The 22,811-nt window shown below is 44.6% G+C and overlaps 2 protein-coding genes across 2 annotated transcripts in view; one reads left to right on the top strand and one right to left on the bottom strand.

Annotated features, from left to right (window-relative positions):
• Positions 1-22,811, bottom strand: part of GTF2I (general transcription factor IIi) — a 184,828-nt gene that overhangs the window by 16,673 nt on the left and 145,344 nt on the right. The gene's annotated exons all lie outside the window — the stretch shown is intronic.
• CASTOR2 (cytosolic arginine sensor for mTORC1 subunit 2) overlaps positions 1-22,811 on the top strand; it is an 89,911-nt gene that overhangs the window by 1,731 nt on the left and 65,369 nt on the right. The gene's annotated exons all lie outside the window — the stretch shown is intronic.

Genomic DNA, 22,811 nt, shown 5'->3' with positions numbered 1-22,811 from the left:
ATCAGCTCCTTGTTTACTGCCATCCCCGAGTGCTCCACGGGGTACCCAGAGCTCTTCAGGCTGATACTGCTCTTTTTCATGTGGTTTTTTTTTTCATTACTTATTAAAAGTGGTTGCTGATTAGGGGATGTGTGGGGGGTGCTAATGCACAAAGTATCAGCGTTCGCATCAGCTAGGAGACCTTTAAACCCGTCTCTCCTATTGCATGGGCTGGGTATTGGTGGGGTATTGACTTAGTTGTGTATTTCAAGTTCACGGACACTTATCCTTTTTTGGTTGGTGTTAAATTCATCTCCGGTGTTGGAGAGGGGTCAGGGCAGCAGGCAATGTTGATCCAGGTGTGCCATCGCCTCCTGCACGCAGCACTCAGATCAGAGCTGTGCCCGGTTGCTGCTGTGGGCTCCGACCCTTTCTGTGCTCGCAGAGCACCACCAGCAGTTGCATGGAATCTCACTGGTCAGGAAAAGCAAACTGTTTGTGGAAAGGTTTTGCTTGGCTTGGGAAGCTTGTGTTTATTTCCCTTCTGCTTGGTTGTTTTTTCTTTTGGAGGTTTAGGAGAGGCGAGGGAAAGCTGGTGCTGCTCTTGGGACAGCGGGTTGTATCACATGCAGATGGGATGCCCACCCCATAGCCTGGTGGTGTGAGAAGGGTGGAGGCCTTCAGTGCACCAGATCCCCCTCCCTTCTTTAAGAAGTGCCCTGGGGATGGCAGCTTACAGCAAGGCAAATGCCCCCTCCTGAGCACCCTGCCTGAAAAGGACCTGGGAGTGTGGGAAGGACAAGAGGATGGTGCCACCCATGTCCCTGCTGCTGTTTTCTGGTGAGGTTCCAAAGTTACTTTTACCCACCGATGCTTTTCCCATTGAGATCTTAAACAGAGTGTTTATCTGTGCCCGTGGGAGATAATGATCTGTGGGATGGACGCGATCCAGAGAGGTGGCAGTGACATCGCTGGTATCCTTGTGTTAGGAAACGTGCTGGTTTTACAGAGGCTCTTACATCTGAGGGGTTATCTGGGAGGAGTATTGGAATCTCTTTCACATTCTTATACACTAAGGAGATGGGCTGGAACAGATTTTAAAATCTTGAATGTTTTTCTTGATCCTCTCGGGAAGGAGCAGTAACAAACACCCCTCTCTTTAGTTGGCCTTTCGCCCCTGTTCATGTCATGAGCCTTTTAATTTAGCTTCTGTTACAACAGCAGTATTTTATTCAGTTTTTTGTTTTTTGGTTTTTTTTTTTTTTGCACAAAGAACAGCAATTTTGGAACGGTTCCGATGGCCAGAAGCAAGAAAGCAGTTAACGAGGTGAAGAGGTGAGAGCAGCAGTGAATAAAGCAGCAGGCTGAGCAGAGCTGCAGGAAAAACAGTGAATCATAACTTTGCATTTTATGTAAAGCTGCCTGAAGCCAGGTAGCCCAGTGGTAACTGATAGTGAAACTCCAGCTTAGTTGTGCTGCTAGTGCTCTGCTTGTGTAAATGAGCACTGATCTATTGATTGTAGCTCTGCCGGGCACCCTAGTGGAGGATCTGCTCCATGTCATTTGTAGTTGCATGCTGAAATTTGCATCTATCTCATCTTCTTTGCTCTTGCTCTCATCTTGATCCTCGTAGAGCTTTACTGATCGCGATATGCCTGTGTTTGGCTTGAGAGTTCCTCAGTGCCAAGGATCTCCAGCCTGTTCTGGAGGTGCGCGTTGTGCTGGTGGGTGTCAGAACATTTGTAAGGACATCTTTGCCCCATCCCTGGAGGCATTCAAGGCCAGGCTGGATGTGGCTCTGGGCAGCCTGGTGTGGTGGTTGGCGACCCTGCACATAGCAGGGGGTTGGAACCCTGCTGCGCTGTTGTCCTTTTCAACCCAGGCCATTCTATGATGATTCTATGATTCTCTTTTTACTACGTTAATTATGAATGGAGAGGGAGGACTTGGATAGCTCTGAGCCACCAGTGTGCGTGGTAAGGAGGAGTAAAGTGAGCCCGACCTTCTCTTTTGGGTTCATAAATTATACATGGAGAGTTTGAGTCCCAGAGAAAAAAGTGGGGTCGGGGTTCTTCCAAGCACTGTGTCTGTATAATATAATTAGCCCCTGGTTGCTGATATCTGGGTAATGCTGTGATGGACTGTTGAACATCAGGAGCCAATGAGTTAGCAGACAGCCTGCCCTCTCTTGTGTCCACTAACATAATGCTTCGGTGGCAACCAAGGAATTACAGTACTTGAGAGAAAAAGGTATTCCTTAAGTTCTAATGATGATAAGTTGCAGCTGGGATGAAGTTGAGTGCAGTGAGAAGTAGGGAATGACAAACATGCAGAACAAACTGGATTTTCTTCCGTCTTTGAACAAGCAATGGAACCAGGTTTGTTATTCTTGCTAAGTTTGTGCTGGTATTTTTGGTGATCCGTCCCTTTTGCTCACTAGTGTATAAGTAACTGATACTGCTGTTTAGAAACAACGTGCTGTTGCTATTAATATGAGTGTTTGTCACTCCCTGATTATTACTTGCTTGCTGCCCAGGTGCCCTGAAATTGGAGGTGCTGTAATAAAGATCCACTTTGGGTTTCAAAGCATGAAAGGACAAACAGATATTGAAAATCTGTGCAGAGTCTGAGGTCAGTTCAGGAGATCACCAGCCCTTTCCCTTTGGTGTAACCTCAGCTAAATAAAAGGAATTTGTGCCCCTCGTATAAAGTGCAGATCAGTCTGCAATGTGGGGTGATCTGGCAAGGATGGGTTGCTCCTGTTATTAAAACCTCCTTCTCTTGGCTTGTGCCACTCAGCGTGTCAGAGGAAGGCCACTGAATAAAGGTTTTGGAGGTGTTCTCTCACCCAAAGCAGGTTGCTTGTGTTGTGGCAAAGACTCCCAAAGGACTTGAGTTGAGTTTTGTTTGATGTGGTTGCTGAGGTTTTGAGCCTTTCTCAGCGCCACCTGTTGGCCATCTGCTATGGAAGTATCCACACGCTGTTATCCAGATGCCCTGGGAAGCCTTAAGCTACCTGCCTGCCTTCCTACAGCATTCCCATGTATGTGTGTGGGGTGCAGGGCTTGCTGGTGGGCAGTCAGCATCATAAGAATCCAATGGATGAGAAGGACAGAATAGAGAATTTGTGTTGGAGCTTCATGAAGGGCATAAGCTCTTGAATTGTGCGTGTCTTCAGTTTGTGTTCTGGGCTGCTGGGTGCCCTCACTGGACTGTGAGGACATTCTGCACTATTTTAATGCGCTGAGCCTTGTAAAGAGCAGGTTTCCTTCCTGGTGGTCTCTTATTGTTCATCTTCAAATGCTGTTATTATTTCCCTTTCTTTCCCTCCCCTGGTGTGGAGGCTGCCTGGTGGGGCCCTGCTTTGTTTTCTTCCTTCCCTGCCATCCATCCCAAGGAACCAAATGGGGTTCCAAAGGCAGAGCAGCAACTCTGGATCAAACCACACCTGGCTGAGGTTGTAGTGGGGTGGTGGTTGTTCCTCATTTCCCACGTTAAGCTGTTTCCATTCTTTGGTAGAGATATTGCACGGACACTGCATCATGTGAGGGTACAGTGGTGGATACAAGCCTCGTGCCCACCAACGTTGAGCTGAGAAGTATTTATTAAAAAAAAAAAGAGGGACAAACTATCTATCTTTTGCTACGTAACTCGTCAAAACTCCCTTCAGCTGAGTATTTATTGGGATGGAAATCAGTGTTTAAAAGGAAAATGTAGCTTTCGTTAATTCCTGGATGGCTCCCTCTGCAATCTAGGTGCTCCAGGTCTGGTAGGGCAAGTGTGGCAGCTGTGCATTTGTCATCCGGAAGGAGCAGTCGAGTTGTTCATTAACACAATGGTTGGAATCCACAGGCAGTTCCTACCACTGAGTTATAACTTAAATTAGGCCCCGTTTGATGGCTGAAACTATTTGACAATGCCTTGCTTGTGCTCTATAAATACGTAAATCTTTCCACTTAATTCGACTTTTTTTTTTTTAATCAGTTGAGCACACTACCTCATTTATCTCATACACAACTCCTTAATCGTCCTGCGTGTTTTAATGCGTGTGGACAAGGGCTACAATTCCTTTTTTCAGGGGAAAACAGTGCGGATTTGTTCTTTTGTTTACTGCAAACTCCAGAGTAAACTCCAGCTCTGATCTGCTGATAGCTGAGGGCTGGTGGAGGAAGGATTATACAACAGGAGTCTGAGGAAATAACTCCATTCATTGCAGCATCAACAGAGCAAAGCCTGTAAGTTGCAGTTACCGTCAGTGCTCGGATTGGATGGTCTTAGCCATCTTTCCAACCTTAATGATTCCATGCTTTCAGAGTGAAAAAGATTGCTCCCCCTGAGCTCAGCTTGGGTTTGTAGAGCTGAATAGAAGCTGCAGTTGTTGGGAGAAAAGAGCAACAGACAAAAATTATGGCACGAAAGAAATGAAGATTGATGGAGACTTTTTTGTGACTGTATGATCCCCTGTTGCTATTGGACTTACTGTGCAGTGTTCTGCTGGGCTGCCCGTGAAATAAAGAATCTGATCTCATTTTTGTGGTCTGATGTATAATAAACATTTTGTATGGGTTGATAAGTTTTTGTTGTTTCTTTGTTTGTTTTGTTTCACATCCTATTTAAATATGCCTAAACTTCCTCACCAACCAGGACCGACTTCCTTGCTTTGGTTAAATATGTTTAACTGGAGATCAAAATAAAATATTTCTGACCTGCTGCTTTGGAGGGCTCACTGCAGTAGTGCTGCTGAGCGCAGCGTTGGCACAAGGAAAGGATGAGTGGCAAGTCTGTTTGGTGACAGCAAACCATTTGTTAGTCTTTGAGGGACTTCTGAGGTACACTTGTATGGGCATGGCTGCATTGCTTGGAGGCCAAGTGCTTGTTTTTCAGACCTTTCTGGTCCAGTTCAGTTTCATTAACGTGATGGAATTGATGTTTTTTAAGATGCATGTGCTATTCTTGTCTGGTGGGGATGTGGAGGCTGTTAGTGTTGGTAGGAAGTCTTTGACCCAAATACTTCCAGTACAAAGTGTTGATTAAGTGGGAACCCGGCCCCTTCAGAAGTGTGGATGTTTAAGATATATTAAGAACTGTGGTTGATGAAGATATATCTGTAAAAGATACAATGTGTTAGCATCTCCATCAGAGAGGACGCTGGGGATGTCTGAGGAGTCGCACGCTGCACAATGTAAGGATAGAGCAAAATGCAACCTTAGGATGTTGTATGAAGTATTAAAATATGTGAATTTAAAAACAAAAGTTGTTGGGGGAGCTTCTAGAGCTTGGAGGGGAAAATTTACAGGTTTTGATACAGATTGAACAGTTAAAATGGAGGTGTGACTTTCTTCCCATCCTTTTCTGTCCAGGCTTTATGGAAGCACTGCATGTCATTGAATCTGGGTGATGGTACTCTATGGTTTTGGTGATGCCTGAATACTTACCCTACTTCTGTGGTTAAAAGTTGTGTGATCAGCACTGTTTTATGTCTCAGAACATATCCTGTCATACAGAGGGAGTTGGTTGAAGTTGACCTCAGGACCTTGGTGGAAACGGCCCGTGTTGATCTTCCTTAACATTCGTAGTTTTTATTCCTTTTCCTAAATAAAGATTGACTTTCTGCTCTTGATAACCTCTGAGGTGCTCACTTGCACATAAATACAATCTCAGAAAAAAGAAAAAATATTGTTCTTAATAATGGGAGATACTCTGTATGCATCTAAGCAGCTGTATGCATTTACATAGATTTACTCAGTCTTTATTTTTTGAAAATGATGGATGACTTATTTATTACATGATTAATCTTTCAGTTGTGATCTTTTTCAAGAAGCTTTTGGGTGGAAGTTGAAGCTTGAGTTTAATGGGGTAACAAACAAGCATTTTCATTTGCTGTTTTTTAAGTAATAAACAAAGGCAAATGTGCTGAGCGCTTAGAAAAATACCTGAACCTATTTAGTGTTTATAGCTAAGCAATTTAATGTGATCTGTACTGAACAAACTGAACTGACAGTGACTGGAGACTATGCATGTCAAGACGTGGGGCACTCGGTCTCAGCCCCCCACAGGTCTGCAGAGTGGGAGAGGGGGAAAAGCAAACAAACAAACACCGACTTGCTTGCATTTTCAGTTCCTAATTTGTTTCTCAACCCGGAATGAACCAGTGATGGTTCTGAACTGAGCTGAGTAATTAGCAACGAGAAAACATTCTCTTTGCAGAAGATGCTCTCGCAGTCAAAATCTGGCTTATTGCGTAAATGGACTGGTTCCAGTTGCCACGTCACCCATTCCTCCTCAATTGCCTCGTTACGTGTGCTGTGCAGTTTCAGCAATCAATACACTTCCTTTGATAATTCTTCTTACACCTCAGATGTCATCGCCCCAAAAATGACTTCAGGTGTCTTCAAATCGGACGTGTTGATGTTGGAATGAAATCGTACTTTTGTTCTCAAGTCTTAACTACTTTGCTCTAAAGTGAGGTTAGAATTAACCTCACACCACTGTGGAGATAAATGGGGGACAGATTATGATAGACTGAGATGGTGTGGCTCTGGATTTTGCCTGGTTCAGTCTTGCACCTGAAGCCATGCACGTGGCTTTGCTATTTTTTGTGGTGTGTTGTTCTTCTGGACATCATAACTCTGTGCTCTGTTGGCACTACGTTTTGTATCCCGTATAATTTGTGATTTAATGCCTTGTTTAAACAGGACCAAGTGTTTTTTGGAGTGAGGTTATGTGACCTCTTGGCTTTGGAGAGATCCCTCAGTATGAAGGAATAACTGCTGTGTTGGTTTATTGGTTCTTTTTGTTTCCTTGTGAGCTTTTTACTCCAGGCTGCATATTGGCTACATGCTGCTTAAAGGGAAGAGAAAAGAAGGAGAAGGGGGGTGGAAAAAAAAAGCAGAAGTTTGAGTAACCTCAAGCCTGCTCTGATTTAAACAAAGTAGAAGCCAAAAAATTCCATAGCTGGATAACAGCAGAGCTGGCCTTTGGAAAGGGCACGTGCTCATGTATCAGCACAGACATGGAATTACAGTTTTAGGAGTGTTAGATGGATGGATGAGGCCAATGGAGCCTCTCCAACCCCAGCCCCCTTCGTGGAAGTTTAACTTATGTCCTTGATATAAGTAAGGGAAAGAATTAGATTGGCCTGGAGTCCAGCCGTCCCCTGGTTTGACTCAGCATACGGCACTGTGAGGTGGATGTTGTCCCTCTTGTGCTGTCATAGGCCAGAAATCCTTCTCCTTTGCACAGGAGTGTGAAATCAGCCTGGAATGACAAATATAAGAAGACTTTGTGCATCCTGGACCCGTTTGAATGGCTTTGTTCATTCAGATGGCGGCTGAATTGTAATCTCCGGCAGTGATTTAAATATGAAATAGTCTCAAAACAATACTGTTATCTATTAGCTCCTAATGGGCTCCTGAAGCAGTTTATTTTCAGTGGGTGTCTCATTATGGAAGTGATAATGACCTACTTACTGGGAGGGGGTGGGGAGGGGAAAAAGTCAGCAATGACAAATAGCAGGTATGTGTAAAATGTTTCGTGTCAGATTGGTGTCCTTCTGTGATACACTTGTACATCAGCATATGCTTTATGTTCATTTTCTTCTGTGTTCGTAGCATATCATGTTACGTACATCTGTGGCTGTTAATCCATGTCTGAGAGCCTTCAATGCCATGTTACTGCTGCTCATCTCCTTTGGGGCTCCCACGGGCTGGGACAGAACTGTGTGCTTCCTTATGGCTTTGCAGACGGACACTCAGAGCAGGTAAAAGCTCTGTGTTTAGAATCATAGAACAGAACCATAGAATTGCTTGAGTTGGAAGGGACCCCCAAAGGTCCAGCTCCCTACAATGCACAGACACCCACAGCTCCATCAGTGCTCAGAGCCCCTCCAGCCTGACCTTGGCTGTCTGCAGAGATGGGGCACCCACCTCTGGGCAGCCTTTACCTTTCACTGTCCTGTAGGTGCAGTCTGGGTGTTGCTGGAGGATCACAGCTGAGCAGCTGATGAAATTCCCAGCCCTGAGACAGCAGCTCCCACCTCCAGTGTTGTGGAGCGTGTGATCCAAGTTCAGGGGATTTAAAAAAGGGAAAAAAGGCACCTTTTGAAGGCAGCTCGTTTGGGTTGTGTTTATGGCACGGGCCCACAGATGTTTGCTGTAGTGCAGCCGTGGGTTAGTTAATTTTGGAGAAATCCTTGTTGAACTTTCTAACCTTCATTACCGATCAGATGGTTAGATCATCTTGTAGGGATAAAATTAACATGAAGGTGTGAGTAATGTAGTAATGGCTTTTCCAAACTAATAGGATAGACACAGCTTACACGTATTACTAGTATGCTTTGAATATTACATTTGCTCCTTTTATGTTTTTAATTCCAACAGTAACACTTTTTTTCCTTGTCTTTGAAAGAGCTCAGTGACAGGAATAGAACAGTTCCTGGATTCAAAATAGAGTGGTACTTTTCCCTTGGCTTGTTTAAACATACGGCGGATTATGTATTCCTTCCAGGATCAGCACAGAGAAAAGGACAATGAAAGAATTTTGTGCTGTTCCTTAAATGAGTCTTCCATGAAGCAGAGCTTAAATTGGGTTGGAACCTTTTAGTCACTTGTCGAATGTACGCTGTGTCAAGTTTGCTTCCCACTTAATGTTCACTTCAGATCAAATCTGATGTGAGTTACCTGATGTAGTGTTTTTGGAGACCAAAGCACTTGTACCCCAAGGCTCACTGGGGGCAAAGGGGCATAAACTCTGCAATGCCTGTTAGTGTGGGTGAGAAAGGATGCTTGGGGATTTCTTAATAATCACATCCTGGACAAACACACTGACAGCTTTCTGGGGGTTCATGGTGCTTCATGCAGAAGAGAGCAAAGATGCATTGCTGAGAATTAGTTGGGTTAATCAAAATGGGAGTCCGTGCTTTTTGGTGGGAGAGGTGAAAACTATGCCTCCAGTTTGTATCAGCCACTTGAAACCCCTGTTGTCTTGCTGCTCCTGCCTTCGTTTTCGCTTGCCTTTTCAGGCCCTGGTTTTTCTGGGTGCATTAGTGAAAGCATGCTCTGTTGTCTTTGCCTATACGTTGAGTTGAAAGATGTCCATCTGAGCTGCCAGTAATAACAGCAGTCTTCCTGAACGTCATAAAGGAAACAGGAATATACTTGTATGAGTGTGTTTGTGTATGTGTGTATTAAAAAGCCACATGTATGCAAGCGTACATACATATACACGTGTATATATGTTATTCCGCAGTCAGAGCACCCTTTTAATGGGAATTCTCTCAACTAGAAATGAGAGCTTGTGCTGACAAACAAAACCACATCCTTCGGGGGCTCTAATAGCTGTGCTTCAGGATGGAGAACGTCTCTCTTCCCGATCCCCTTCAGCTGACAGCTGCTACAGCGGAGGCTGAATGTGAAGAATACATTTCAGGCGGCTGCATCCTGGGCGCTGGGAAGGCTGTGGAGCTCAGAACAATAGCAGAATGCGGAGCTGCCAGCAGGGAGTCTGAGTGGACAAGTATAATCATGCACCGCTCAGCTTTCAAGGAAATTACAGTTAGTGCACTGACTTGCTCATAATAGCGACGCATTGTTTGGCTTAATAACTTATCAGCTCTCCAGGAACCAGCCAGCGATCACTGTCATCATACCCTGCTAATCATTCTGTTCTCCGTCTGCCCCGCCGTGAACTGAGGACCTGTCACATCACCTATAAAACTGGCAAATTGAGTACACTGTCATTTTTCATTTCTTTTTTTTTTTTTTTTTTGCCCAGAAAGAACAATATCGCCCACCTTTTTTGTTCTTTTTTCTGTCTCTGATGTGATTGCACATTTAGAGTTACATATATATATATTTTTAAGTGTCAGGTTAAAAGCCTGAGCTTGAAGGGATGTCATGAGATTGTGTTGTTGGCTTTTTTTTTTCCCCTCATCTGTAGAGCCTGTGTTAAATTGCTCTTCTTTGTAGTAACTACTGGGGAACCGAATCTGAAATCTGCTTTTTTACAAACGTTGCTTTTCTGTAAAGCGTTTGGGGTGGAGCGGCAATTTTCTATCTGCAGTGCCTGAACTTCTGTCCGTCACTGGTAAGCAGCTCTGTAACAGCAAAGAATGATTATCCCTGCTACAAAACATGGAATTTAGGCACAGGAAGGTGAAGTGATTTACCCCCAGGCACGCAGGGAGAAGGAGGCTGGTGTGAGTCCTGCTCCCAGTAGTCGTATATCCTCCCTGAGCGCGTTGGCTCCTTGTCAGGGCTGTTTGTCAGAGGCCAGCAAGGAAGGAGCTATTTCTGAGCATTTGTTCTAAAGGAACAGTGGCCACTGATACTCGAATGCATTTTACTGGATAATATATCCACGTCTTTAAGAGGTAATGCTTTAAATTCTTCTGGCTCTGCCTCTTATTGCTGCCACTGCTTGTTTTCTTACAGCCTGGCTGCGCTGTGCGGCTGAAGGGCAGAGAGGGGAGTCAGGGCAGTGGAGTTTGGGGTGGTGCTTTGGTGTTGCCTGGATATGTGGTTGGGGATGGAAAGCAAAACTTCCTGCCTGAAGACTAATCCACCCAGCAGTAACGTATCTATAGCTTCAGACTACAGCTTGGGTAAATCTGGTGCTGTAACCAACTCAGCATAGCCTGGGATGGGTGGAATGACTGAATGTCAGCCCTGCTTTTTGGTGGGTTTTTGTAGTCCATGCTGCTGCATACACGAGAGCCTTTTCTTCGTTCACTGACAGCTACAGTGGCCAGAGAGCAAATGAAAACCTGTGGTGTGCTGCAAAAGAGCTCTATTTGCTAACCTTTAGGTGGATGGATCTTCCCATGGAGCAAAATGTCAGAGCTGTGGGGACACCCATCCTTGGTCAGCAGTGTCACCGTGGGGGACGTCTCAATCTGAGTCCATCCTTGGGACTGAAATGATGCATCTGAGAAAAGGGAGGGGGAAACAGATGGATGTGCCCGAATGAAACAAGCCTCCTTGCTGCTCTGAGTAGCACAGGCAGCTGTAGGGATAATATCCACTGATCTCAGGGATTGTGCAAACGGTGGGGTGGGCTATTTTTATTAGGCCAGAATGAGTACGCTGGGATTTAAATGAAATCCTGAGTATTTCAGTGTGTTGGGTTGGTTTTCAGTTGCTTGGGGTGTTTGCTTTGGCTTCCCCTCTCTTCTGTCTGCTGTAGCTTGAGAAAGACAATTGTATCTCTCTGCTGGTGACGACCAGAATTAAAATAGGAAGGAGCCTTCTGCTGCAAGATTTATTGCCTGGCACATCTCTGTTGTCTGATGAAGTGTCATCTCTCGTTGTGTTTTGAGAAGATGCTGCCTGACTGTGATATCTCCGAACCATATGAGAAAGCAGTTGGCCACATCTATTCTTGTCAATTATTGGAGATTTAGTTCGTCTTTGTACGTAGTATTGAAGGATGTAAGTCCAGCCCCTACTAATAGACAGAAAAGATCAGGTTGTTGTGAAATGATTGTCTCTATAGAGACTTTGCATGCTTCACATGAATTTGTGATTTCTGGCATCAAGAAATGGGAAAAGTGCTGAGTAAATCTTTCTCATTCCCAAGATCTGGTTTCATGGTAAGGAAATACCTGAAGCTTGCAGGTGTGTCTGTCTCGTCCATGTGAAAGTTTCCCACTCAACCAGCAGTTTGCAGTCTTCATTTGAAAACAAATGGCAGTTGTTCAGGTTGTTCCTACTGCAAACATGTCCTGTTTTGTTGCCTTCGGTTGCTGTAGGGCTAACAAATGGCAGTGACTGTGATTCTGTGATTCTGTGACTTTGCTCCTTGCACTGAAAAACAGCTGATTTTCAGGTTATGCTTGACCAGAATTTTCTCACGCAGGAGCTGTTTTTTTTTCCCCCCTTTCCTCATGCCTACAGATCCAAGAGAATAAATGTCAATATCTGAGCCAATTACTTTGCTGTGGATCTGCCCTGTTAACCTAATTCTGCACCTGGCAAAGATAGCAAGTTTCTTTGCATTGATTGCAGTGAGCTGGAGCCCAAGCTGAAAAAATGGTGCAAGAGGTTCTGTTCTTGTAGACTTCCATTGTCACAAATTCAGCATCAAAATGGTTGAGGTTTCTGGGAAAACAAACCGTTTTGCTCGATTAAGCATGCATTGCAGTTCTTGGATTAATTCATGCTATATTAAAGCCAGCTCTTGATTATCTCTGGGTGAATTATGTAAATGGAGAAGTTCCTGTACCAGAATGGCAGAAACACACCCAGGCTGGATCTGGGTGGGCAGGCTGAAAGCAGCATGCTGTCTTCCTGGCATTGCATGGTGCGTTTCCCAGCTCAGGAAGCTTAGTGTGCAACAGGATTGGTGGCAGTTCTTCCCCACTGTCCCATTCCAGGCTCATTTGTATCATTTCTACTGCTTAGTTTTATCTTGCCAGAGCATTCCCAACCTATTGTTCTGCATAACTGAAGCTTACGGTGCTCCCATCCTATTGCTTAGCAGCTCTGCTGCCACTGCACTCTGTGCTGGGCTTAAAGATGCTGATAGAAGCACCTGCACCTTCAGTATCTTCCCCATAGATGTTTTGTTGCAGCTCTCATCACTGTTCAGGAGCAGCTTTGTGCTGAGAATAGTCCACAATACTTCAGATACTCAAACTGCTAAGCAGTGGCTGGATGCTGTGCTGGGAGAAGAATACAAGGAAGACAAAGCGTTAGACTTCAGCAAGAATCCAGGACGTTTTGCATGTAACTTTGGTTTTTGGTCAATATATGTTTAATTTTTTTTATAAATAATTATGGGGAGCAGGTCTTCTGCACATCTATCCTGCAAGCTTAGGTGAAGGGATTGTTCTGTTGGATACAATACTCAGTATTGCCAAACTCTACCTACTTTGCTGAGGTGCTTAAATAATTCCAGTTAAAGCACGCAGTTATTTTTTCTTCACCAGATCTCCGTCACCTTTATGATTTCAGTGCTTCGTTTGGTGCTGTCTTCCAGGAGCCCTGCATGGTTGTGTTACAGCTGGCATGGTGGTACAGGCCCACTGCAGTCAGGGCAGTGCACCCAAGGATGGAGTCAACAGGAGTGTGGCTCAACACAGAGTGGTTTTGGTAGGCAAGGAGTGAGCTAAACCTGCGTAACAGGGGAAATTATTTGAATGAAAGCATTGGCTTCATTTACATTGATGTAATTGAAGGGGACAGACTTTGTCCCTTCCTGTTGATAGACTGAAGTGTTGGTTTTTTTCCAGCACTTACGTTCAGTTCTTTATGGTCCTTTGCATAGTAGATGCTGCCTGTTACACACGACTCTAGATGACAAAAACAAAAACTACAGCCGTTGCAGCTTTGCTCATTCTAACCCCAGGTTAAAACGAGGCTCATTTTACAGAAATCAGTGAATTGTGGTTCAATTCTTAGGATTGCCAGGATGCTTCATCTTGGCCTTCCTTCACGGCATGCAACATTGCTATTAAACTAGTAGCAAACTTCAGTACAGGTTTGAAGGAACAGGCTCTATTAAGCTTTTGTTAGTATTTTTTTTTACCCGTGGACCTGTTTAGCTAAGTGGCATCTCCTCCTGAAAGGTTTGTGTGTGTGCAGAGCAACTTCTGTCCTCTGCAGACAACACTGGGAGCATGCTTCTTGCTGAAATATAGAAAAGCACTGCCATTTTCATGCCATCTATCCCCATACCCTTCTGCAAACTAATGGCTGGGCCCAGAACTGGGGACGTGGCAGTGGAAATACCTGATCTTTCTGATTAGTGGGTTTGTGGCTGGGTTTCTAAGACTGCACAATACCCTCTGATGGCTTTCTGTCAGCATTAACCTTTTTTTCTTGGTCTGGATTGCTGACACTTAAACAATGACATCCTTCATGAAAGCAGTTTGCACCTTTCCTAAGCAGAATACTGTTCTCTGTGGACACACAGCAGGGTTAGTTCTTTTGGATTGTGCTCTTAATAAGAGTCCAGGGCGCTCGAGGATTCAGCAATTTGTGTTTATTCATTTTTAAAAAAAAAAAAAAAAAAAAAAGGCTTTTGGTCCCTCTGCTGACAGTTTGTCTTCAGTTTGCTGCCTTTTGAAATCGCCTGCAAATTCTGCGCTGGCAATCTGTCAATCTGTCGTCTGAGACAGGGGATGAGTGACACTGCTTGTTTCAACATATCGTAACTGTTGTGCTTGCTCCCACTAGCCCTGTAAAGTCTTGTTATGTCAGGGCGTGTGGGAGGGGTTGTATATATTTTTGTAGTCGGAGGGATCTCCTTTTGAATCCTTGATGTTAATGCATCTCATGCCTTGGAAGGGTTTGGTTCTGCCAAAACTCTGTTGTTTTGAAGTACTGCCACTTGTGCTCAGCTGGCCAAAGCCTTTGCTTGTCGGAGCAGTGGGGTTTGGCTGCTGCAGCTGAGCAGGCTCCTTGGGGCAGAGCCTGTCCCTGTGTGCAGGCTGGAAGCTGTTGCATGCAGATGGTGATGCAGCAAGCAGGCTGAAAGTGCAGAAAAAGTTAGGGTTTGATACAGCAATGACTAAATCAGGTTCTTCAGCCTGTGTTTTGCAGGAGGTCAAACTGTAATTACAGAGCCTTTCATCTTCTTTCTCTCCCTCTCTCCCGCTCTGCTCTTCCCCTGATCTTTTTTGTTGTTCTTCTTTCTCTTGAGGCTGCAGAGAGCAAATTCCTGCAGAATTCCTGGCACGGAGACACAGGCTGATAATGCCGGGTCTAATACCAAAGCAGGAGCTTGCTGCTGTTCTGTAGTTTCTACCATGGGCCCATTGCAGTGTAGCTGCTGGAAGATCCCTGAGCAAAGCGAACTCGTGCTCCATGACAGCCCAGTTCTGTGCCCCAGTGCTCAGTGCAGGCAGAGGCAGTGGTCTCACACTGAGCGTGGCAGGACAGAGCCCTTTGGTGGTGTTGGTGCCTCAGGTACAGAATTGCAGTGTAGGATCCTGATGTTTATTCTTAGCTTGCTAACCGATTCACTGCAGAGCCTCTTGCACATCATTCAGACCTAATCCTGACCACATCGCAGCCCCAGTGAAGCCCTTTCGGTTATTCGCTGGGGATATGAGATCAGCTTCTTACCTGCTTTTTTTCTCTCATTTAGTAGGACTGGGGGAATGAAAATCATCCTCGTGCAGGAAGTGTGATAATCTGTTAATGTTTATGCAGTGATAATGTGGGCATCACCGTGTGAGGCCTGGCGTCCACGAGCGGGACTGATTGATGGCAGTTATCAGCCGGGCCTTTGGAGCATGGGATTTTTGGCCTCCTTCATCAGAATGGTTTTACGTGATTATAGAGGATAACGCTGGAAATGTCTCTGTTCTGGGCTTGCCACATGTCCAGATGGCGAGGTCAGCGCAGCGTGGACCTGGCTCAGTTGCTTTATGTGCCAGGATAAGTGCTGCTGCTTTCCCTCTGTGTGCTTCTGGCTCAGCTAGAAACCAGGCAGTTCTATGGCTGTCAATAAATCCAGAGAGCTGGAAATCATTATCTGCAGTGAACTCTGCTTTTATTGGCCTCCAATTAATTTCCCACCCCTTCTTCTAAATGTAGTTCTGAACCCCCAGAGCTTGGCAGTGGATATTTTTCTCCATTTTTTTATGCAGTGTTTGTCAGTGTAGCGATGCTTCATGCTCTCGCCTGTGGAGTGATGGGTCTGTCCCATCCCTGTAAGCACCATCCCATTGCTTACATGTATTTGACTAATAGGGCTTTAACGCAAGTTATGTGGGTAAGGTCAGAGGCAGAACTATTCCCTCCTGTGCCTCTCAGACTGGGAGGCATCCTCCTGTCCTCCTTCACTCTGGAAAACTGTCCTGACCTTTCCAGCAAGCCAGTCATGGGGCCAAGGGTGCAAAGGGGACATGGCAGCCACAGCCAGCAGCTGGAAGATGGCTTTTAGATGACTAAGGGTGCATTGGCTGGCTTCCTTGTGTTGAGGGGTTCAGGGGTAGATGTGAGCCTCCAGTTCCCTCATCCGTTCCCTTGCAGAGAGGTGACAACCCCAAGTGCTTTTCACCTCAGAAGAGCACGAAAGTTCTTCCCCAACACAGTGGGTATCAGAAGAAGAACCAGGACAAAACCTTTGCCCTGCTCTCTGGGTGCACCTCAAGATGCACTCGGGTGTAGCCCAGCATTGACTAAGCAGTTGTGTAGATAATACTTGTAGAATTTTGACCAGAGCTTGCCTGAAGACAGGGAGGCTCCTTTGCACTCTGATAATTTTTTTTTCCCATGATTTGTACTGTGTTTTCAGCCACTTTTTCGTTTCCTTTTGCTGACATTAGAGTATCATATGATTTAGGGCCTTGTTTTCAAGCTTGATATGAAGGCTAATTACTTCCTTCTTGCATCCTCCTGGTATGAAAACATGGGACTTAATCTTTTACAAAAGGGAATGACAAAGGGTTGTTGTGTTGTTTTGGTGCTGTTTCTTTTTTTTTTTTTTAGGTGCGTGGAATTCTTTGGTAGATTTATTTTTCATACATTTTTCACACATGACAATAAAACATGAGGAGCTGAGCTCCTATTGCATAGCTTTGTGTGGACACAGATTTCTGTTCGTGTTTGTACTCACTAGATCTAATTATGCAGTTACATTCAGCCTGCGGTGAGTACTTTTAGTAATTAGGGATAAACTATGGATATTTGATGTTTATATAAAAGTCAGAACGTATTTGTCTTGTTTTCAACCCTGACTTGCTTTGATTATCCATCGCCTTGTAGGTAATTAAGCTGTATGCTTACTCCATGTCCTATTTTCTCATGTTTTCTCTTACCTTAATTAGAAAAGAGAAGGGGAAAAAAAACTACAGCAGGAAACTTGGGAGCATTAGGAAGTTGTTTCAGTGGGAATTTGTGGCAGTGTTGTACAGACATGCAGACGTTAAGGGTGGGCAACCTGCTGTTTGGGCAGCTTGGCAAGGAAGAGGTCATTGCTTTAATGGTCCTCATCAACTGCTGGCTTAACAGAGCCATGGGTGCATCAACTCTTGGTGTCACTCATGTAATGCAAGACTGCAGGAATCATTTCGCCTCTGATCAAAGTAGCTGTTGTTCAGTTTTTATCTAAGACTTCTGCTAATGGTCCAGCCAGTTATCTTCGTGGGCTGGCTGAAGGCACGGCTTAGAAAATAGCCTTTTGGTGGGTCAGTTTTTAGGGAATGCGGGCATTCCACAATATGAGATATTTGGGGTGATGTTTCTGTGAAAGCAGTGGCATCAACAGGAGGGTGTGCTTATTTTTTTAACCATAACAATTGAAAAAAGCAACAAAAAGCCACCAACAACACTATCTTGTTTTATATTGGGTTGTTTTTTTGCAAGGTCAACGTGCAAAACTCCCAGTATCCCGGGTTCATCAGGAGGCCTGCAGGCATGCCTCCCTTCAAGCACATGAGTCACTCCGTTAAAATTTATTGCCTAGGTATGTGATTAAGTAACTTGATAAATGGGGAATGCAAGTTGGGAGCGGGGAGCTGTTCCCCAGTTCCCTCCTCTGGCCGGCCATAACCCTGTGTGTGGTGGTGTAATTGCAAGGTTCGTTTGCTTCCAACCTTTACTCATTAACTTTTTCAAAGAGTGAACCCTCCTTTTGGCAGAAGAAAAGCTGGGCGGTACTTCTGGAGACAGTCCTGTGGGATTCCAAAGTGATAAAAGCAGAGGGCTGCTTTTGAAAGCAGCTAAGTTCTGTAGGGTGTCATTGAGGATAATGTTTTGTCCACGTCTGCCAGAGCCATCTTCAGCAGTTGGTACAGAGGGATTGCAATTCTTTGAATACTGATGCTCCTCAAGACTTTTTCAGTGGGATGCATGAAAGACGCGTTAGGAAATAATGAAATCAGAGGTGAAAGCTTTGTAGCAAAGGAGTTTGCACAACCTACTCTTTCCTGTGGCCATTTTCATTGGAATCTAGAGTAAAAATGCAGGATAGATGGCTTCCAGTGTTTTCACTCAGATCTACTATACATACACAGTCAAAACAGTAACTTTCATTTTAAAATCTTATTATTGTTTTTTATTGAGAATTGGATTATTCTTACTGATTCCAGTCTGAGCCTCTTTAGTTACACATGTATCAGGTTTACTTTTTTCTTCCCTCTAGTTCAGATGCCTAAAATACATACCATGAGTTTCGTGTGATCTATTTTTATAATCTGGAGTTAAAAACAACTCATATGATGGGGTCAGTGACAGCAAAACAATCAGATTGGCATCGTTGGATTTTCTCCGAGTCAAATCCCAAACGGTCATATACCTTTGAGAATGAAAAGATAAGGCTGTGGTTGGACCTGATGATCTTTAAGGTCCTTTCCAACCTGAGCTATTCGGTGATTCTGTAAGGAAGTTGGTTGTTTTTGTTCTTTTTTTTAAGCACTGTAAGTGAGTAACAATATCTTCAGCTGAAGATAGGCACAGATCTTACCCAAACGGATGGACTCTGTGAGTCTCTGTCGGGCTTCTCATATGACTCCCAGCCAAAGCTTGGGGTTGAGGTTGTGCTTCTGAAGGAAAAGTCTGTACACTCCTTACCAATGAAGAGCCTCTTTGTCCAGCATTGCATCTCAGCACAGTTCTACCAACTGACATGGACTTCACCACTGTATTTGCAGTATGTCAGTTGTTGGAGGCAGCATTTAAACGTAGACTTGTACGCAGCGATCTGGTTGGTAAATGGTTTAATGTTGGGCCATCTTTTGCTATGAAGTTCAGGCTGTAAAAGCTGGTTTATTCTTTTAAGCAGAAGAAGGGTAGAATAAGTAGGAAAAAAACCAGCACAGCAGGACGTGGACAAGTGCTGATGGCATCTGTTCAAACAGGCAGAGACTTGCCAGAGGCCAAATGGAAAGAATGTGATGCAGTGGGCTTGTTGGAGTGGCTTCTCCAGGTTGCTACGGGAAATGATCTTTTTTTGATTATTGCTGCATGGAATGTGAGCACTGAAGATGTGCAGACTGCCTGCTGGGCTCTGCTGCCTTCTGCTCAGTTGCTTCTAGCCGGGGTGTGCAAGGAAGTGCTGTGCAGTGGCCATGTAGATTCAGAGAAGATGCTGCCTGGGGACCTCCCATAGCCAGCCAAATACTTTAGGAGCAGCATTACCACCAACTCTGAATAGGAATAGCTGTCAGAGGACCAGCAGCATTTCATTAAGAGTGGTTAAGCCACAGAACACCTGTGTGAGGTAGGTGTGGGTTGGGCATGTCGTTTTCAGAAACAACATCCCCACATATCCCCCAAAAAAACAGTAGGTTGGGCCCCAGCAAATAGGAAACTGCTTTAAAAGTTGAGTTTTATTTAAATATATTCAGTATGTTTTGTTTGTTTGTTTTTTCCTCTGATTAGTAGCCAGACTTTCAGTTTAGATTTATCTGCAAACAAGCCTGAAACTATTTATTTCTTCTGCTTGGTCTTGCATAATCATGTTATTCTGGGTAGAGATTTGAGGGAATGATGCTTGCTTTCTTAACCACTTTGCAATGAAGGATGGCATGGTGTCTTGCAGGAGCTGGGAGAGGTGAGTGGTGTGTTCCACAGCTGCATTTCCACCGCAGTTCCCTCTCCAGATTTGTGGAGATCGTTCACTTGAATGTGATCCATCGGTTTTGCAGATGGTAATTCTCTCTCATCTCCAGCTGTGTCCTCTTCCCTACTACCCAAAAGACCTTGGAGTAAGCTCTGGGTGTGAATATGTAAAGAGAAAACTGTTTTGGGAGGCTTTGGAGGAGGGGGAGGACTGATAAATTACCTTTGAGATAGGAATAATAAATATGTGGCTCTTGTGATAGAGGTTTAAACTAAATACTTAGGACTGTATAAACGATCCTGCTCAGAAGACTTATTTGACATCTGAACTTGAAGAGCTTTTATTTCTTGTCTGAAGCCAAGTTTTGACTAAGTCTGGAATTTCCTGCATGGGAAACTGTAGGGATGTGGCTTCTTGGTACTTCATCAACATGTTTAGCCAAGGGCATCTATTGGCAGCTCTTCCTGGAAGAGTGGTTCCAGACCTTTTTGCCTTTGAAATAACTGCTATTGCAAGTTTTGAGCCTGTGCAGTTAAAGGGTAATTAATCCAATTGTAGTACTTGTGCTCAGATGAAATGTGGTTGCACACCTTTGGATCGTGAGAGCTCCTAAGTGCTCCCAGCTCTGTAACTTCCATGAAATCCCTCCTTCTGAGGGCTCCCAAGCAGATGAACTTTCTTTTTCCTGTCCTTCATCTTCACGTTTCCATCTTCCAGCAGGCTTCATGCTGCAGTCACAGGAGGCTGGTCCTGCCTCAGCACATGGATAGCCCTCTCCCTTTGCTAGGGAATGGATGATCTGTTGCCCATGTAACCGTGCCTTCCTCCTGCGGGCTGCTGTGTTACAGCGTGATGAAGCCTGGGTTTGTTTGGTGTTTGCCAGGGGATGTGGAAAGAAATGATGAGCAGGGTGGAAATGTCAGGGTGGTACAGAGGAGGGAAGCCAAACCTCCATTTGTTGTGAGTAGAGGGCCCACATTCCTTCCCAGGGAGATGCCCAACTGAAGCATGGTTCTGCTATCAGAATGGCGCCCTGCCACGATTCCACATCCTGTAGGGGAGATTTAAAATGCGTTTGAATTCTTATGTTGTTTGTGAGCATATATCCCAAATACTTCCTCTTCCCCACATCCTTCACTGGGCAGTCTGAGGCAGCTTTGTGATGCCAGGCACTGCAAGTCCCTGTTTTTTGACACCAGGTATTTTTAAAGTTGTGCACGGGTTCAGAGAGCATCTCTCTTTTACCAAAATAGATTGTTTTTTACGTGCCCTCTCAGCAGTCAAACCCTGCACAAAGAAGCAGTGGCCCTGTAGCGATGAACTGGGCTGTTTACTGCATTGTTACAGTGTTGAATCAGCTTTCTATTTTGATGAGTGTTTCACTGGCTTGCGAGGTATCTGTTTTCCAGAGACTTGCACTTTGTGTATTTTCATCTGTGCTGCCCTCAAGTGTGAGAAGGAGCTTTTCAGTGGGAGACACGGACCCAACTTTAGGACCATCTCACATCACTGAGGCCTCTCTGAGCACACAGTTTTGTCAAGGATGTGAATGCCATTGGGAAAGGCAGTTTTCCAGGCTGTCGAATTCAGTGTATACAGAGTATTTTTATGATGTAGATGGTGAGGAATCCTTAAGCCCACTCTGAGTTTGCACTTGTTGGCTTACACAACAGAACAGAAGCAAGAAACCATCCCTGCCTTTTCACATGCTGAACTGAGCTACAAAAAGGAGTTTAGAGAGCATATAAACCTGTAGTATTTCTCCATTGTGAATGTCTCTGGTAAATTAAGCCCTCAGCTCCTGACACAAGCACTTCTTTGGAGGGCAGTGCTGTGGGTGCAGCAGGTGCGTGCATCCAGCAGGCCTGGGTCTGCTCCTTCAGCAGCACAGGTCTGTGATTGTGAAAGCTGTAGATAAGCAGCTTGCAGGAGTTAAATCTGACAAAACTGTGGGAAATAAACTGGCAATCGAGCTTAAACAGAGCCCAACTTCCGTTTGTTTTTGCAAAGTTTTACAAGTTTCCTAACAAAATGCTTCCTGGAGTGTATTGAATATGTAGGTGATTCAAACAAATCCCCCAAGTTTTCTGTATTTTCGGAGCCAGGGAAGTCTGCTTCCAGCTGCTTTCTTACAGCCATTGCAGCAATGCTCTTTTGGAGAGGAAATGTTTCCTAACATCCAGCCTGACACCTCACCTGGTGCAACTTGAGGTCATCACCTCTCATCCTATTGCTGTCACCTGGGAGCTGAGGCTGACCCTTGCTTTGCCACCACCTCCTGTCAGGTAGCTGTGATAAGGTCCCCCCTGAGCCTCCTGTTCTGCAGACTGACCCGTCCCATTCCCTCAGCCATTCCCCATCAGACGTGGGCTCCAGACCCTTCATGGCTTTGTTGCCCTGCTTTGCACATACTTCAGGGCCCTCAACATCTCTCTTGGAGTGAGGGGCCCAAAAATGAATGCAGTAAATGCTCATATATGTATAGAATTCTATATATTTTTACATTTTTAGGATTATCTGTATGAAAGCCCTTCAAAAAATACCTGTGAGCCCCAAAGGCAGCTCAAGTCCTGCTGATAGGCCTGGGTTAGCCCATCCATCCTCCCAGACCAGAGAACTGGGGGAAATCTCTCATTACCCAGTAGAACTAACCAATTAATTAGCGGGGGACAAAGTGCACCAACCAATCTGTTATGCCAGATGGATGCTTCAGCATTAATTTGTGTTCTTGGAATAACTGGACATAGATACGTTTAGCACCTGGAGCCTGCTTCCATTGTGCTCGGTGGTGAAAATGCAGTTGGGTTTGGAGATGCGAGTCCATAAATCTTCAGGAAAAATGCATTTTGCCATCAAGTGGTAGCGGTAAAATGAAGTGAATAAAAGCTGTCCAAAGCAATGGACTTTACCACCTTAAAGCAGGCATATTAGTGTGAAAACTGGAGTTATGCTTCTATCTCCCCAGAGCATTCCTACCACCGAATGCCAAGAAATGAGTAATCTGTGTTTTTGTTGCTTTTTTGTTCTTCTTAATAACTTTTAATGTATTTTCGTAAGGAAGTCAACTAAAGCACAGTGCTGGAAAAGTTAAGGTGCGCATAACTTTCTCTTTGGGAAAGAGATTGAAGGAAGAAAGCAGTTTAAAAAAAGAAAAAGGTTATGGTGATTGCTTATTTGGCCACACTTTATTTTGAATGAAGGAAGAAAAATCTCCTTTGCATTCCTTTTTTTTTTTTTCCTCCATTTTTTTTCACAGCACGTCTGACAGATCCATTTCTTAGACCGCTCCGTGGAGAACTGCAGGATCCCTGCCCATCTGTGGT

This window comes from Tympanuchus pallidicinctus, unplaced genomic scaffold, assembly GCF_026119805.1.
Source record: "Tympanuchus pallidicinctus isolate F22 unplaced genomic scaffold, pur_lepc_1.0 scaffold24, whole genome shotgun sequence".
NCBI classification, from domain to species: Eukaryota; Metazoa; Chordata; class Aves; order Galliformes; family Phasianidae; genus Tympanuchus; species Tympanuchus pallidicinctus.
The sequence above is the reverse complement of the archived record's forward strand: the minus strand, read 5'-3'. Positions and strand labels throughout refer to the sequence as shown.